Source organism: Vespula pensylvanica, chromosome 7 (assembly GCF_014466175.1).
Source record: "Vespula pensylvanica isolate Volc-1 chromosome 7, ASM1446617v1, whole genome shotgun sequence".
NCBI classification, from domain to species: domain Eukaryota; kingdom Metazoa; phylum Arthropoda; class Insecta; order Hymenoptera; family Vespidae; genus Vespula; species Vespula pensylvanica.
This window is the reverse complement of record NC_057691.1, coordinates 920,973-939,771: the sequence shown is the minus strand read 5'-3', so window position 1 is coordinate 939,771 and position 18,799 is coordinate 920,973. Positions and strand designations below refer to the sequence as shown.

Genomic DNA, 18,799 nt, shown 5'->3' with positions numbered 1-18,799 from the left:
GAGAGAGAGAGAGAGAGAGAGAGAGAGAGAGAGATACGAGAGACATTCGGAGAATTTTTGCGATGGACTGTACCGTCATGCCGAAATTCTAATCGGCAGAATTAGTTGAGAGCGTACAGTCACGTCGAAAAGTCCGACTGACCGAGATATTCCCGGGAGTGAAGAACGGCATGAAATCAATTTCCCGAAGCGGAATCGGGTTACGTCCTTTATGATTTATTAATACGGACTCGCTGGCGAAACGTTTTTATATTCTGTTTTTTTTTTTTTTTCTATCTGTTTTCTTTTTTTTTTTTAATATTTTTAATCCTTTCTTTCTTTCTTTCTTCTATCTTTTATTTGTCGTTTTTGTTGTACATTTTCTTCTCGACATTTTTATTCTTTATTTTTGTTTTCTATTTTCGCTTTTTCTTTTTCCCTTTTCGTTTTTGCCTCTCCAGTTTCTTTCTTTCTTTTTCTTTTTTTTTTTTCAATTTTTTCCCTTTCTTTTCTTTTGCCGGAAAATCATTTTTTTCTTCGGGTTAATACATGAATTTATAATAACACGTTCGCGTCGGCGGGAATGATTTGTATAGACGACGATTTTTTTTTATTCTCTCTCTCTCTCTCTCTCTCTCTCTCTCTCTCCTCTTTTTCTTTTTTTTTTCATTTTTATTTCTTTTTTTTTTTTCTTTTTCTTTTCATTTCTTTTCTTTTAGGTAAAATCACGTAAGCGTGCTGTATAATTTTTTTACGAATATGTACACGCGTACGTGTTTACTTTGAGTGTTTTTCGTATAGAATGAGAAAGAGGAGTGGTAGAAAAGAAAAAAGAAGGGAGAGAGAGAGTGGGAGAATGAGAGAGAGGTAGAGAGAGAGAGAGAGAAAGACAGACAGACAGACAGATAGACAGAGGATCCTTTCGTATATTCAAGCTCGTAGTACTTACATACATACATATATATACATACATCATACATAAATACATAGATATATAGGTACATACACGTAACACATACATTAATATATACATTTCGTATTATTTGCGTTATCGGGTAAAAATAAGTACGCTGCAAAGAAAAATACTTTAAACACGTGAGAGTATTATCTTATATTTATCGTAACTCGATAGAGAGCAACGATCACGTATACGTAAAAAGAAAAAGAAAAAGAAGAAGAAAAAAAAGAAAAGAAAAAGAATGAAAAAAAGCCTTATTTCAACGAAAGAATGTATTATCGTGGTTTTTTATTCTTTCCTCTTCTTTTTTTTTTCTTTTTTTTTCTTTTTTTTTCTTTTTCGTACATATTATTTATTCTACAGAGAAAGGAAATTATAATTATTTATTTCTCTTCCATATAAAATGTAATATTTTAATTGTAAACAAATCATACGTACACGCGTATATATATATATATATATATCTACTTACGTATGTACAATATTTTTGTATCTACAAAACACACACACGTACTGGACACAGACACAAAACGTGCGTTTTCAAGGATAACGAAATTCGTGACTACGTTTTGTTTTTCCTCGAATCGCATTTATTATCTTTTTTTTTTTTCCTTCTCTTTCTTTCTTTTTTTTTTCTTCTTAAATATTTTTTATCTATTTTTTTTTTCTTTCTTTTTATTTTATTTTACCTTATTCCGTTACATTTTTTCTTTTCTTCTTTCCTCCTTTTTCTTGTTTTATTTTATTTACCGACTTTATACTAGATTATTTAAAGCATTGAACGCGAACGAGTGTGCCCGCGCGTGTGTTCGTGCACGCTCGCCGTTTCTCGCGGATGTAGCGCGTAACGCTTCCAATATTTGCGCCGGTAGTTATCGTGATTATGTCTGCGCAAGCATAACAGACCGCATTGCGAATTTTACTGCGATACGATGCCAATTACATGCCGATCGGACAACTAAATCGGACAAGAATGATATGAGTTTGTTTTAGAACGACGAATTCGACAAACTTTTCTTTTTCTCCATCTATCTTCAAACATTTCTATATCGTAAATTAGATTGCTTAGAAACCATTGATTATGTATTATTCTCGGATTACAAGTTAATTAAAAAGGAAAAGAAAAGAAAAAAGAAAGAACAAATATAAACATGTTTATGTATTAATGCACGCGTGTGTACATAATACGCTTATAATTATACATTTCATTTTATCTATACACACACACACACACACACACACATATTTTTCTTTTTTCTCATTCGCAAGAAATGATATCCTACCTATAAAAAAAAAAGGAAAGAAAAAGGAATCAATTTACACTTGTCTAATCTCGATTTTATCCATGGAATCATAATTTTAGATTTTTTCAAAATGCGATTGTTATCTTACAGCATTATTTTTATTTCTACTACTGTTACTACACACACACACACACACACATGCTGCTTTATATACATTCGTAACATAGAAAACATGTAATCGCAACGGCTTTTCTTTCTCTCATTTTCTCTCGTTCTCTCTCTTTCTCTCTCTCTTTCTCTCTCTCTCGTTAAATTCGTTTATGTTCTACACTTTATTACTCGTCGTTCTTCTCCCTCCTACCTTTCCCCCTTTCCTCCTAACCCCTAGTCCATCGTGCCTCTCTCCCCCATCGTCACTAACACCAATCCTCTCTCTTCTCGAAAGCGTATGCTTTCATTAGCGAGCGCATTCATTAATTCGATCATCCCACTTTGTTCGCGTTTTATCGAGTAGCACGTTTCGTGAACTCTCTCTTTCTCTCTTTCTCTTTCTTTCTTTCTTTCTCTTTTTCTCTTCTTCTCTTCTCTTTCTTTTTATTCTCCTCCCTTTAATTTTCTTATAGATATTTATTAGACGTTAGACGTTTTATCGTGAAAAGAAAATTAATTTTTCCTTCGGTATTGTGTTCCTTGTTGTTTGGCGATGTATATTTTGATGTGTATGTGTGTATATATATATATATATATATATATATATATATAGCATTAAACGCGGTGCAACATACTTTCTTATCTCTCGAGCACGAAGAGGAGGGGATGAGGGAGGGTACGTCCTCCTCCTATCGATCGATAAGAGAAAACTTAAGGTCGATTGCTGGCTTCCTCCTATCTCGCACACACACACACACCCATGTACAAACATACATGCACATACACATGCACTTATACAGCACATACACAATCCACGTATATTCTATCTCTCGTTTAAACTCGTGCATACATTTACGTATAATCAAAGGCATTCGCGCGATTACGTTGCCAGGAAAAGAGAGAGAAAGAAAAAGAAAATGAAAATGAAAAAGAAAAAGAAAAAAAAAAGGGGTTGGAGAACGAAATCCGTAGTAGTGGCAAAAAGCTCGTTCTTGAAAAGAAAAGAAATTAAATCAAACAAATAAAATGAAATAAAATTAAATACAATAAAAAATGATACAAAGTGAAAGAGAGAGAGACAGAGAGAGAGAGAGAGAGAGAGAGAGAGAGAGAGAGAGAGAGAGAAGAAAAAAAGAAAGAAAGAGATACTGTACGAACAGTCGTTAAACTCGATTCTTTTTCGTTACTGTGAATTATAATCAGGCATCTCTTATCTGTGCGTCATTAAGAACGTTATCGAATCGACGGTAAATAATGTTGCAAGAAAAGAAAAGAAAAAAAGAAGAAAAATATATTCAAAGAAACTAAACGAAATAAAATGAGGTGTGGCGAGGCGAGGTGAGGTGAGGTACCTCGTGCACGGGAGGAGGATAGCTCGTTTCTTCTCGCATCTTCTCGCGTGGCCTTAAATAAACAAAGAATTCGTCGGCCTCGAATTGATTCGCTCTTCTCGTTTAATCGACCTTTGAGTTCTTTCTTTCTTTTTTTTTTTTTTTTATTTATTTCATTTTTTCTAGCTTCGCCTCGCGAAAAGAAACTTATCGATTGTATCTATTTCGTTTATTATATCTATATAATTATTTGATAATAATATTGTTGAGTAAATATATTATCGAATAAATGTACGATATATATTTATAAAATTATTATATATTATATAATAATAATTATTAATATTCAAATGTTACATTATATTATAATGTTATTATATAATAATATTATATAATAGTATTATATATAAAAGAATTTAAAGACGTGGAATATGTAAATATATTTAAAGTTTATTATATACATGCATATTATTATATTACGTTTAATTATTTCTTTATCTAAAGTATCTAATTATTTTAATTTATTTCATTATATATTCACTGTAATATAAGATTTATTTAAATTAATATAAATTATCCTATACTAAGTTCCAATATAAGTAATTAAGCTTTTCAAGTATTATATAAATATAAATGAATATAATTGAATCTATTTACGTCACGGCTTCAAATTCGAATAAATACATTATCGCACAATTAAATATATATTATATGTTTATTATTAAATATTATTAAATATAATGAAATAATTATATAATATAAACACCGATGTCTCTTTAATTAATTTTTAATTCTCTTCTGTGAATACATATTTATTTTTAGGAGAATTTATGAAATTCCTAATATTTTCTCTCTCTCTCTCTCTCTCTCTCTCTCTCTCTCTCTCTCTCTCTCTCTCTCTCTCTCTCTGTATTCATCATAAATAAGGTTTCATTTATTTTCTTTTTTTTTATTTTCTTTAGCTTTATTATTTTTCTCATTTTCTTATATAACAATTCTCGAACAAAAATAAAACAATTCTTCGTTATATTGCGAATTTTAATACAAGCACGTAAACGTTGATATCCTCGTCAGTCGTTTTGAAACGACCTCGGCGATTCCACTTCGAAACCTTCTCCCACTACTACGCTCGTTTGCTAAGTTCAAATTCTATGCAGTTTCCGATAATAATTAACTCAAAATGGAACGCGTGTATATAATTCCACTCACACAAGTTTTCGTTCCATCGACGATGTTCTTTTACGATCGATAAGCTTGAAGCTTTTCTCTTTCACCCATATACATACTCTCTCTCTCTCTCTCTCTCTCTCTCTCTTTTTCTCTCTCACTCTCTTTCTCTGATCCTCTCATTCTTGTTTCCCATTATGTAATCTTCGTCGAGCGGATGAATGCAATGTCATCCAGTAAAACAAAACGCAACGAACGCGTCTGTAATCGATCACGATCGATTTTTTCTTCTGTTTTTATTATACAACATTTTTTTTTTCTTCTATTTTTTATTTTTTTTCCTATTTTTTTTTTTCTTATCTTTTTCTTCTCTTTTCATATTCGTTGTCTCATCTCATTCGTATTTATATACATGCATACGTATATTTATATATATATATATATATATATATATATATATATACACACACACACTCAGACATACACACGCACACACACCTACGTACATACATACGGCCATCATCTCATCCTTTTTCTTTTTTTCTCTTTTTCCTTTGCGTTACATTTTTGCAAAATAAGCAATCGTGGTAACTTATATAATTCGTGCCAGACACGGGATTTATATCCGCATTAAGTATTTATAAATGAAGAGTGGGGGTTGAGGGAGGGAGGGATGACGGGGTAAGGAGGGAACGAAGAGGGTGGGAGAGAGGTAGAGAGAGAGAGAGATTGGGAGTAGTAGAGGGAGGTAGAAGTAGTGAGGGAGTTAGAGGGGCAGAGAAGTTGATGGCGAGAGCTACTACATACATGAGTCACGTCTTATTATTCGTTACGTTCCTACTCGCGTTATTATGATACACCAATAATATATAAGCTCTCTGGCAGATCTCAAGTTAGAGATATAAATCGTCGGGAACAAAATTTCAACGGCTAAACTAATAAAATCGAGATTTCAAAATCGAATGTAATTAATTAAAGATTTCTTTCTTTCTTTCTTTTTTTTTTTTTTTTTTTTTTTCGAGGTTTCGTACGATTGGTATGTGGCCAAAGTATGCATATGCATAACTTACCACACTTTTGAGAAATTTTATGAGACGAGCGATTTTTATTTGATCTTTATATATATATATATATATATATATATATATATAAAATTCGTCTTTCCTCCCTCGCCAATATTTTTTATTCTTTTTTTTTTTCTCTTTCTTTTTCGTCTTCATTAAAGTACTTCTTTTTTCGTTATTTGTCGGGTATAATAATTTTTTTTTATTATTATTATCTTCATTTTCATACATATATATATATATTTATATAAACTGAAAATATTCGGAGCGAGAGAGAGAGAGAGAGAGAGAGAGAGAGAGAGAGAGAGAGAGTGTTAAGTCAACATTTTCGCACGCACACGCATTCATACGTACATAAATACATATACAGAAGTCTTTTTACCTGTCAACAGGTTTCAGGTAGACTGCAATGTAACGTAGCGTGCATGCATATAGTAAGGTGAAAAGTTATTGCCAGTAAATTTTCTCAAATCGTTTTGTATCTCTCATGTTTCTTTCTCTGTCTCTCTTTCTCTCTTCTTCCATTGATTCACATATTCAAGAGTTGAGAGGGTGAAAGGGGTAAAGAGATATTCACAGAGTTGCGCGTAGATCGGCGAATGCACGCGTATAATTGATATTTTTAGCCGTGAGTCAAAATCGAGAGAGTCGAAAGGAGTAACGAGCCGTGCATGTGTGCATTATCGTATGTTGCAGTATCGAATGTATATATGTATATATATATATGTATGTATGTATGTATATATGTATGTATACATGTATATATGTAGATAGGTATGTATAAGGGAGTACGTTTCCCATTGTGACACGGAACATTAGTTATGTAAGCTGGTAAAGAGAATGTCGTGCCAACCTGATACTCTCGTATTAACCTGAGTGTGCATCCTCGTCGTTTCCGTACGTACGATATCGGTGCACGTTCGTAGTTTTCGATCGATGTGTTAGTAGCCTATATACTATTCATTAAAGTTTACAGACTAAATGCTTGTAGTTTCTTGGTAAAATAAAATAAAACTTTGCAAAGTGTTCGTCTTAGAATATTCGAAAAGAAGAATATAGTTTTCGATAATATCATATTTTTTATCGAATGTACTTTTATGGACATTTATATATGTATATATATTTATGCAGTTTTCAATAATATCGTATTTATTATCGAATTTATTTTTGTATACTTTATACGTATATGTATAATACAATTTTCAATAACATCGTATTTATTATCGAATATATTTTTATGGACTTTTTCTTTTTTATGTGTCATTGATAGAAAAGAAGTATATTAAATTTTAATATCGTCATTTAATTAATTAGCACACAAAAGTTTTATTTTTAATCGATATGTAATTAACCTATATACACGAACCAAACGCTCGTAGTTTCTTGAGAAAATGAAATAAAATTTCCAAGTGTTCGTCTTAGAATATTTCAAAAATAAAACAGTTTTCAATAATATCGTACTTATTATCGAATATACTTTTATCAATTTTTTTTGATGTATTATTTATGAAACTATATTAAAATTTCAATATCATCATTTTATTTATTAGCATAAATATCTTAGTTTCGTTCGAAGTACTATTCCTTTCAAAAATATAAAACGAAACTTAAAAGTATTAGTTTTGTGATATACAAAGAATAAGCATAATTGTTAATATTATCGTATTAATTATCGGATCTATTTTTATATGTCCTTCTACATTGTTGATAAAAGAAAGAAAAATCTATTTAAAATTTTAATTATCATCTTATTTATTAGCATAGAACAATCTTATCTTCGATCGGTGTGTAAACGGCCTAAATAAACCTCATTACGGTTTAATCACTAAAGATTCGCCATTTCATTGCGAAAAAAATAAAACGAAACTTTTGAAAGTGATAGTTTTATGATATACAAAGAGAAACATCATTTTTAATGCTATCGTATTTATTATCGAATCTATTTTTGTAGATTGAATATACTTTTATATAGTTCATGAAACAAAATTTTATGAATTACAATTATCATTGTATATTCATAATAAATTGTATTATATATATATATATATTTTTTTTTTCTCGAGTATTGTCAGGAAAATCTTATCTTCGATTAGTGTGTAAATAGCTTAACCATTATCCATTAAAGTTTAGTCAGTATACGTTTGTCATTCCGTCTCGAAAATAAAATAGTACTTTAGAAAATAAAATAAAACTCGGAAATAAAATAAAACTTTTGAAAATGTTTGTTTGAAAATATATATGAAAAAAAAAGAAGATAAATTGTAAATAGCATCGTATTTATTATCGAATGTATTTTATATACGCTTTTCTATGTTTTCATAGAAATATCTTATCTCAGATTTTCGTATGAGTAATCTATATACTACTCATTAAAGTTCTACTCAGTAAACATTCGTCATTTCGTTCCACGAATAAAATAACATTTAAAAATTTCGTTTTGAAATACGCTAAAGAAAAACAACGTTTATAAAACGATTATTTATTCTCAAATGTAGAATATTTTTATAAATTCTTTCGTATTCATAAATTAATAAACAAATAATGAATAAATAATAGAATAAATTTAAAGGAATTAAATTAACGAATTAATGATAAAATAATAAAATAATTTGATAATAGAATTAATCAATAAAATTAACAGTTTGGTAAAATTAATAAATAAAATTAATAAATTGTAATAAATTCTATTGTTTAATTTATTAATCTCTTTTTGATTTTATTTATTAATGAAATATATTTTTATTACGTTTATATATATATATATATATATATATATATATATATTAAAAAAAATAAAAATAAAAGAAAAAAAGAAAAGAAAAAGAAAGAGAGAAGAAATCTTATCTTCGATCAGTGTATAACTAATTTTTAAATACCGACCATAAAGGTTTCAGTAATTAACGAAAACCACGTAGTTTCTCGCATGAATAAAATAAAACTTTGGAAAATATGATTTTACGATATGCAAAGAAATATAACAATTTTTAAATAGCATACACAAGCTCGTATTTATTATCATAAATTTTTATAAATTATTCCATAATATTCATATAAAGAAAATCCTTATAAATTTTAATTAGATGAAAAGATATAAGGCCAGTCATTTTTAACCACAAGATATATCACTAAATGGAGATTAAAAAATTCTTTCTAAAGTCAATTTATCTCGCATGTGTGTTTAGTATGAAATATTGTTTACATCTCGTATGGCTTCACCCGTATCGATTTCTATCACATAGAACGTTTATACTATAGTTGCATGTGTTTCTACGCACATACATACATACATACGTATACATATGTGTGTGTGTGTGTGTGTGTGTGTTATATACATATATATACGATATAGATACACATATATAGTTTTTGCTTTTTATTACGGGCCTCGTCTCGTTCGTCGAAACTGTGGCCAAGCGAGCAAACGCCGGAAATGTATACAGAAGCAATTTCTGTCTCGATGTTGGTGACCTCGAGGGAGGGGTGAGAGTACTGCTGTGCTTGGGTCACGAAAGGGTGGGAGTAGGAGTAAAGGAGAGAGAGAGAGAGAGAGAGAGAGAGAGAGAGAGAGAGAGAGAGAGAACGATGGTGGGTTGATAAAGCCGATAGAGAGATCCGATGTAATTAACTGTTGGGAATTGGACAAATGGAAAATGCATTCTATTATTATTATGGGAAGTTGGGAAGGGATGGGAGTAGATGGTAAGTGGTGGTGGTAGTGATGGTGGTGAGGGAGAAAGAGGGGGTGTGACCGATCGAAGCGTATACGACACAATAACAACAACGACGATGACGTTGAAGGGATTTTCTATAATAATTACTATCGATTTATCGTTTTTATTTATATAAAATGGATATATATATATATATTGAATTCGTCTTGTATATAAATCATTGTGTTTTGTCTGACATGTTTTCATAGACTTCATTGTGATATAATTAGTATTACTGGCCAACAAATGTTATAAATGTTTTAATATGTTGAATGCCGTTGGGATCGTTGGTAAACCGGCACACGACTTTCGTTAATGATATGACAATGTCAATATTAGTAAAAGCAATTTCATTATACAATATAAATGGTGATATTATTTTTTGTGGAATTTTAGATATTTGTAATATTATGACAATGACGATGACGACGACGACGACGACGATGATGATGATGATGATGATGATGATGATGATGATAATGATGATGATGATGATGATGATGATGATGATGATGTTAATAATGTAGATATAAATTGATTGATATATCATGGAATATTTAAATAGTTTTATTTTTAAATACATTTTGATAAATCTGTTTATTATCTATAATCATTGTATAAATATGTGTGTGTAAAATTTGTATGCGTATCTATAAAATTTTTAATATTTTTAATGTTATGATGATTATGTAAAATAACTGATATATGTTATTGAGTATTTAATTTTATTTTTAGATATATGTATATATATATATGCGCGTATGTGTGTGTGTTAGATATTCATATTGCGATAAATCGTATTGAAACATGGTAAACACCGATAAGATACATCAATACAATCTTCTTTGAATATTACAAATTTTTTGATATAATTATTTGCGATTGTTATATTAAAAATTATAACATTTCTTTTTCTCCTATTTTTTTTCCTTTTTTTTTTTTTTTTTACTGCAACACACTGTACAAAATTGTGTAACTATACTTACATTACCTTGTACTTTCTATTTCTTTTTCTTTCTTTTTTTTTCACTTCCATTTCGTACAATGTTTGTCCTTCTAAATTCTTTGACTCGAAAGAATAGAGTCATTAACATTTTCTTTTTCTCATTATTTAGTAATGTGCATAGTTAGTTGCTTTCGTAAATCAGAAATTTTAATGTTACTATACGTTTAATATTATTATATCGACTAAATGCATTTCTGAATCGCGGAGGTTACCGGTGACCTCCAATAAGATAATTATATAAAGTATGATAATAAAGTTTGACTTAATCGTTTTATATAATAATATATTACACGATATGTATATCGTAGAATAAAACTTGTATTTCTATATGATAAACATGCACGCACGCGCACACACATATATTTAAAATCGGCCTAGCATACAAATAATATTAAATAAAAAGAAAAAAAAAAAAAAAAAAGTAAAATCAAATACCGATAATATCACTTTCAAAAGTAATTAGCTCGTTAAAATTAATTAGCGTTTCTTTGTGTCGTTGATCGTTGACCGATTAATTTCTCAAAACTTTCAAAAGTTATCGCGAAAGAAGTTTGTTTCTAACGAGAAAAGAAAACAAAAAAGGAAAGAAAGAATAGAAAGATAAAGAAAAATGTAGAGTTTCGCGATACTCAATGGTTTCCCCTCGAACTGTCAGTCGTCCATTTTTTGAGTGTCAGCTTATTTAACGTAGTTCGTCCCTTGTGGGTGCGAAGGCTCCGTGTTACATTCGCATAAGCGCACGCGTTTGTATTGGTGTCTGTATTTGCAAAGAAAGAAAGATAGAGATAGGATGAGACAGAGAAAGAAAAAGAGAGAAAGAGAGAGAGTTGATGGTACGCCCTTTTTGTCTCGTTCGCCATCTCTTTCAACCCTCCTTCTGTACCCTCGTTTTCAACCCTCCACCTTCCACGATATCTACTAGCTTTCTCTTCTTCTCCCACCATTACCACTACCACTACTACTATTACTATTACTATTACTACTACTACTACTACTACTACTACTACTACTATTACTACTACTACTACCCTTTCTCCTTAGTTCGTTGTTTCCTGTTGCGCGAGCGAAAAACAAATACGTTTTGATAAGCCGACCGTTCTCTCTCTCTCTCTCTTTCTCTTTCTTCGTACGAAGGATAGTCGCTTTATGTCGGAGGTCGTTTCCTAAATCAGAAAGAGAGAGAGAGAGAGAGGGGGGGGTGGGGGGAAGAGAGAGAAAAGAAAAGAAGAAAAAGAATAAAAGTGAGCAGCTCCAACGATGGTATATTCGCTCGGCAAAATTATCGTTGGGTTCTAGCTGGGAGAGAGAAAAGAGAAATGAAGAAAAAGAAAAAGAGAGAGAGAAATAAAAAAAGAAGAAGAAAGAAATAAAAAAAAAAAAAGAAAAGAAAAGAAAGAAGAAAGAGAGAAAGAAAGGGAAACTCGTCGAATTATTATCATTCGTTGAATGCCAGACGGATAGGAGGGGCGAGATGAGTAGGTAGGGGAGGGTAGAAGGGAGGGAATTAAAACCTGCTACTCATTATACATTATGTACGATCATTCGGAAATGATTCGTTGAAATATATAGACATATATATATATATATATATATATATATATATATATATATGCATTTACGTATCATGGATGATTAATAATTAACGAAAATAATTATCTAAATGCGTTCTAATTTTTGTCGTCTATGCGCATGTGTCATGGATGCATTTCGCGTTCGATTAAAAGAACGTTTTCGGATAATTATATAACAGTTGTATCTTCTTTTTCTTTTTTTATCAATTTCGTTTTCTTTTTCTTTCTCATATTTACCTCTTTAATCTTTTCCCTCTTGTTCTCATTTTTTTTACCCTTGTTATTATACCTTCGATGATATCCTCCATGAAAGAAATAATAAAGTTCGAGAATAAATCTTTCGGCCGGGTCACTCGATGAGGTCATTGGATGATGGTAGATGATATCCGTATACGAAAATTTTTCGCAAGAATCGAATCGTGTCGATTCGACAAAAAAAAAAAAAGAAAGAAAGAAAGAAAGAAAGAAATAAAGAAATAAAGAAAGGAAAAGAAAAAAGAAAAAGGAAGGAGTACAAAAATTTTATCGCTTACTCGCGAATTTGATTTAATATATCGAGGCTAATAAAGACGCGGGACACGTTGTGTTTGAGAACGTGTGTATGTAATTCCGGATGGGGAGAGAGAGAAAGAGAGAAAGAGAGAAACAAAAAGAGGTATAGAGAAAGAGAGAAAGAAAAAAAAATGAGTCAGTTGGCTGAGATGCAACGCATACGTGGCTGGCAGAGCTCACGCGCGCACTTCGCTACCCCCATTCGTTCGTACATCTCTCTCTCTCTCTCTCTCTCTCTCTTTCACACACACACGCATACACATATAGACTCTCTCTATCTCTCTCTCACTTTGTCTCTTTTTCCCTTGGTACAACCAAGAGGTTAATAACAGATCAACGTTCGTACGTGCATATTTCTCTGTCGTATGAGGCAGCGATTAGAAAAGTGTGGTCTCTCGTAAGTACAGTGGCTCCCTCTCGGAGGATCCGATCGGCGTCGTTTCGACGAGCGAGAAACTTGTGTAGTGTACTTCTTTCTCTTTCCCTTTATTTCTTTTTCTTTCTCTCTCTCTCTCTCTCTCTCTCTCCCCTCTCTTTTTCTTTTTTTCTTTCTCTCTCTTTCTTTCAGTCATAAGTGTACGAGCTGTATTATCCGCGCAAGAGCGAGTCACGCGCGACGATGGCCGCGATTAATCACTCGCACGTTATTTCCTTGTCCTCTTCCCTCTCCCTCTTACCCCCTTCCCTTACCCTTTCCTCTTCATCTTCCCTCCGTGTCTTCGAGAGCTCTTCTCTTCTCTTCTCTTCTCTTTTCTTCTCTTCTCTTCTCTTCTCTCTTCACTCTCTTCATCGCCATCTTCGTTCTTTTGGCATCGTTCGTTTTCGCTTTTAATTCACTGCTCCTTACGCATGGATTATCGTACGTAAAGGTATTTAACTCTCGATATTGTAGTTTCATTGAAGAGCCGGCGCGCGGCCTTTCAAAGGAAAAGTAGTCGATTCGTAATTAGCGGGCTTTCAGTTTTGCAATATGGCTGACTAATAAGTTAGTCGCGAAATGTTTACGAGAGTACTCTAGAAAAATCGACCCGGTGTATTAAACGTTATTCGAGTTGTATGGGGTGGGTTTTTTCTATTTCTTTCTTTCTTTCTTTCTTTCTTTCTTTCTTTCTTTCTTTTTCTCTCTTTTTCTTGTTTTTTCTTTTTTCTTTCTTTCGTTTTTTATTTGCCCACTTTAACGATGCCATTAAAAACTTATTCCTCTTATTCGAGGTCGTAAGTTAAGTTTAAAAAAAAAAAAAAAAAAAAAGAAGAGGAAGAGAAAGGAAGAGTGAAAAAAAAGAAAAAAGAACGAGAAACAAGAAGGAGAGAAGAAAAATATAAAAAAAAATAAATAAATAAATAAATTAGAAGCAAGAAGAAAGAAAAGAATTGGTAAGAAAGAATCCAACAAACAAGATTAGAAACAAAACGGACATAAAAGAAGAAGAAGGAAAAAAAAGAAAAGATAAGAAAAGAAAAGGAGAGGAAACCAAAGTAAAAAAGAAAAGAAAAATTACATATTTAGCGCGTTTCTTCTCTCGCTCGTGATAAATAAGCAACTAAACAGCGATCATTTCCAAAGGGAGCTCTCGGTTGTGAGAGAGAAGCTATGCGGAGCGTCCCGAATTTACGTTCCCAAAACCGGTTCCATTTTGGGAGCCAACTTGGAAGGTGATTTCTGATTAAAAGAGAGGGGAAAAAAGGGTGGAGGGTGGAGGGAGGAGGGTGAGGAAGGAGAAAGGGGGACGTAGAGGATAGGATTGGATTTTTCAAGGAGGGGGTTTATCCTTCGAAGAAGAAGAAAAAAGAAATTAAAAAACAAGAAAAATAAAAAGAAAAGGGAGGAGTAAAGGGAAAAGAAAGAAATTAAACAAAAAAAAAGGAGGGGGAGAGGGGAAGAAAAAGAAAAAATAAAAGGGGAACGAGGAAGAAATAGAAAAATAAAAAGAAGAAGGAAGAAATTTAAAAAAAAAAAGAAAAAGGGAGAGGTGGAAGAAGAAGAGACAAAAAGAAGGAAAAAGAAAAAGGGAAGTAAGGAGAAAAGGAAAAAGAAAAAGAAAGAAAGAAAGAAAGAAAGAAAGAAAGAAAGAAAGAAAGAAAGAAAGAAAGAAGATCATAGGAAGTTATCAGTCACTTTGAAAATATCCTTTATCGTCGATAAACTCCTCTTCCGTTGTCTTCTTCTAAAGGGGAATCTTTTTCGCGGGAATAATAATGATAATGACCTCTCAGACCGGATAATAACGAGCCAGGAGAAAACGATTTTAGGCTTCTCTCGGTGGATGGAAACGAGAGGGAGGAAGAAGAAGAAGAAGAAGAAGAAGAAGAAGAGGAGGAGGAAGAAAAAGAGAAAGAAAAAAAATAGAGATAAACGAGAGAAATACGAAGGGCAAGAGAAATCATCGTGGTCGAGGAGTAGAAGTAGGAGTAGGTGTTGTTATCGGGGTTGAGGGTTGGAGAGGTGGAGTATGATACTAGGTAGGATGGGGTGAGGTCAGGAGAAAAGAAACGAACGCGGAAAAGAATATATACGAGGTAAGAAAGTAAAAGATGGAATAATGGATAGAGTGTGGGAATGGTTTTACGCACTTTTTTTCGGAGGTTTATCCTCACGAAGAGAGAGAAGTTCTTCGAGAGACTTTAAATGAAATCTTTGAACGACGGCTAAGTGCTTTGCGAGGTGTTGCTTGCCGTCGAGTCAAGTGTCTCCCTCCCTCTATATAACACACAAACGTCGATGTGCGAGAGCCCGTGTAACGTAAGTACCTGAGTTGGATTCCATGTATAGTACCATGTATATCGAGTACGTTCGCTTTTCCTTACGTGTGTGGTAGGGGTGAGCTTGAACACGTTACACACATATATTCGCATCGCACCCACACATGTATGGATGGATACATGTAATGTATTTGTGTGTGTGTGTGTGTGTGTGTGTGTGTGTATGTGCGCGCGCATTTGTGCTTATAGTATGAAAACATACGGGTTTCTCTCTTGTACACACAATTTCTCTACTGGCTTATATCTTCTCTCTCTCTTTCATCCTCATTCATATATATATATATATATATATATATATATATATATATGCATATATATGTATGTATGTATGTATAGATTCATACATATACGCGAGGGAAACACGTACGAGAAAGTCCCCTGCTTCCTCAATCTCTCTGTGTGCACGTGCATCGCACAGCACGGTTTAAAGGTCCCCTCACACGAAGACCTTTCTCCACCTTGTCCTTCTCCTCCTTTTCCACCTCCACCTCCATCTCCATCTCCATCTCCATCTCATTCTTCTCATCCTTCTCCTTCTCATCTTTCTTCTTATTCTTCTTCTTTTTCTTCTTCTTCTTCTTTTTCTTCTTCTTTTTCTTCTTCTTCTTCTTCTTCTTCTTCTTCTCCTCCTCCTCCTCTTTCCTCACCCTCCTCCAACATAGTTACTTTTCTCTTCTTCTCCTCTCTTTGACGCGGTCGAATGCTACCAACTAGCTCGTTCGTTTACCTCGAGTCGCTTCTCACGAATGTCGTTTTAAATCGAAAGGAAGAAGACTCGCGTATGAGAAAGAGAAAGAGAGAGAGAGAGAAAGAGATGAATCTCTATCGACGTTTAGATACTACACGACTCTTTCAATTTCTTTGAGTCCTCCTCTCTTGAACTTACTATTTACTTTTTCATTTTCCACGTATCTAAGTATCCATTTTCAACTCGATGCCACTTTTTTTTCCATCTTTGCTAATTTTATTATTTATTTCTTTATTTCTTTATTTATTCCAAAAAAAAAAAAAAAAAAGAAAAAGAAAAACAAAAAGAAAAGATCTTTTTATTTTCTTCTTTTTTTTTTTTTTTTACATTTCTTTTCTTTCTTTTATTTTTTTTATTTTTTCAAACTCTCACTAATACATCATATAGATACGTGAATATGTAAAATATAGCACTGACAGAAACTACAAATCATTTCAAATTCTTTCGTGCATTGTGACGACGACCTTAGGATGGTTAGTAAAACTCATTCCGACTCTACTGTCGAGACGAAGAAGATGCTTGTGTGCCAAGAGAGAAAGAGAGAGAGAGACGGAGAAAGAGAGAGAGAGAGAGAGAGAGAGAGAGAGAGAGAGAGAGAGAGATGGAGGATACTGTTTGTGGGAGAACGCGTCATTGGAAAGAGAGACGCGTTGTTCGAATCGGGAAAGAGAGATAGAAAAACAGAGAGATAAAGATAGAAAAAGATAGATAGATAGATAGATAGATAGATAGAGAGAGAAAGAGATGGAAAGAGAAAGAGAGAGAGAGAGAGAGAACTCGATTGCTTCTCTGGTGTATATGCGATTACAAACGTGGCTGAGGCAATATAATGATGTTGGAAGATACTAGAGAAAGATAGAGAGGAAAAGCTATAAAGGAAAGGCACTGGCCTATATATCTTATTCCTTTTTTTCTCCCTTCTTCTTCTATTTTTTTCTTTTTTTTTTCCCCCTTCTTCCTTCTCTTCTTTTTTTTTTCAATCCCTCTGCTACTTTTCTTTTTCACTACCTCCTACTCCTACTCCTACTCTTCACCTGCTGCTTATTTTTTTCTCTTCTTCTTTTTCCTCCTTCTTCTATCTTTTTCTTTTTCTTTATCTTTTTTTTTCTTTTTTGCCTTTTTCTTCTTTGCTTTCATCGGTGATCAACTTATCCCTTTTCGAAACCACCAACTTACTAAAATACGATCGTTTCATCCAACGAAAGGTTGGATTCTCCCTCTTTTTATGACCTAGGAAGATCTTCCGTGAGTATTTTAAGAGAAAAAAAAAAGCGATAGACAGACAGACAGACAGACAGACAGACAGAGAGGGGAAAGGGAGAGAGAATGAGAGGGAAAAAAAAACTAAGACCGTACATTAAATGTTCAAAATGAGAGAAACTGTAGAAGTAGGGGTGTCTGTGGGAAGAAACGGATTGGATCATTTCTCCCTTCACGATTTCTTTATATTTTATTTTTAATGGGAATTTTGTAGAAAAAGAAAAAAAAAAGAGAGGAAGAAGAAGCAAAAAATTAAGAGGGCGGGGAAAATTCGTTTTATATATATATATATATATATATATATATATATATATATATATATATTTATTATAGCTGTAATAACGTTAAAGATACATAATCCAATATGAATCCTTACTTACTTTCGTTTCAACGTCACGTGACTATTCATCTCGTGAGAATGATGATTTATAGGAGATTTCTTTTTTAAGATACGACTCGAGAACGTATGGGATATTTTCTTTTTTCTCTCTTTTCTTTTTATTTTCATTTTTTTTTTTTTTTCATATTTTCTCTCTTTCTATTTTCTTTTCTTCTTCGTTTTCCTCTTCTTATCTTCTCTTTTTTTCTTCTACTTTTACCTTCAAAGGGAAACATTTAAAGACGAAACGGAGGATGCTGGCAGAGAAAGATAGAGAAAGAAAAAATAGAGAGAGAGAGAGAGAGAGAGAGAGAGAGAGAGAGAGAAAATGAAAGAAAAAGATGGGGTGTTGGTCGTATCGAGTGTTGGCCCACATTTCTCATCTTTCTTCTTTCGTTGCTTTTATTACCTTGACATTCTTCGAGATCTCATTCGCGAATAAATAAACTTATTACTTTTCCCACACCCTCATCTTTCATCGCTCTCTTCTTCTTCATCTTCTTCTTCTTCTTCTTCTTCTTCATCTTCATCTTCATTTTCTTCTTCTTCTTCTTATCCTCGTCTTCGTCATTCTCTCTTTTTCTCTTTCTTTCTCTCTTATTCAACGGTCGCCAAAGAATGATAATGAATGAGTCGAGAATACCCACTCTTCCTCTCTCTCTCTCTCTCTCTCTCTCTCTCTCTCTTACTCTCATTCTTCCCCTTCCCTTCTTTCTTACCCTCCACTACCCCGATTGCTCGTAAATTCATCGACTCACGTCGCACATTATATGCGCCAAAGGAAGGACTCTTTTACGTATTTCGCATTATAACCGGTGGTACTTGCGAAAGATTTCATCGCGACCGAGTATAATATTCTTTGATACGACGGGAGCTCTTAAAACTTTATGTGGTTTATTTTCTTTCACTCTCTCTCTCTC

At 32.7% G+C, this 18,799-nt stretch overlaps 1 protein-coding gene across 3 annotated transcripts in view; it reads left to right on the top strand.

Annotated features, from left to right (window-relative positions):
• The window catches only part of LOC122630604, a 158,002-nt gene that overhangs the window by 12,129 nt on the left and 127,074 nt on the right, over positions 1–18,799 (top strand). The window lies entirely within an intron of this gene.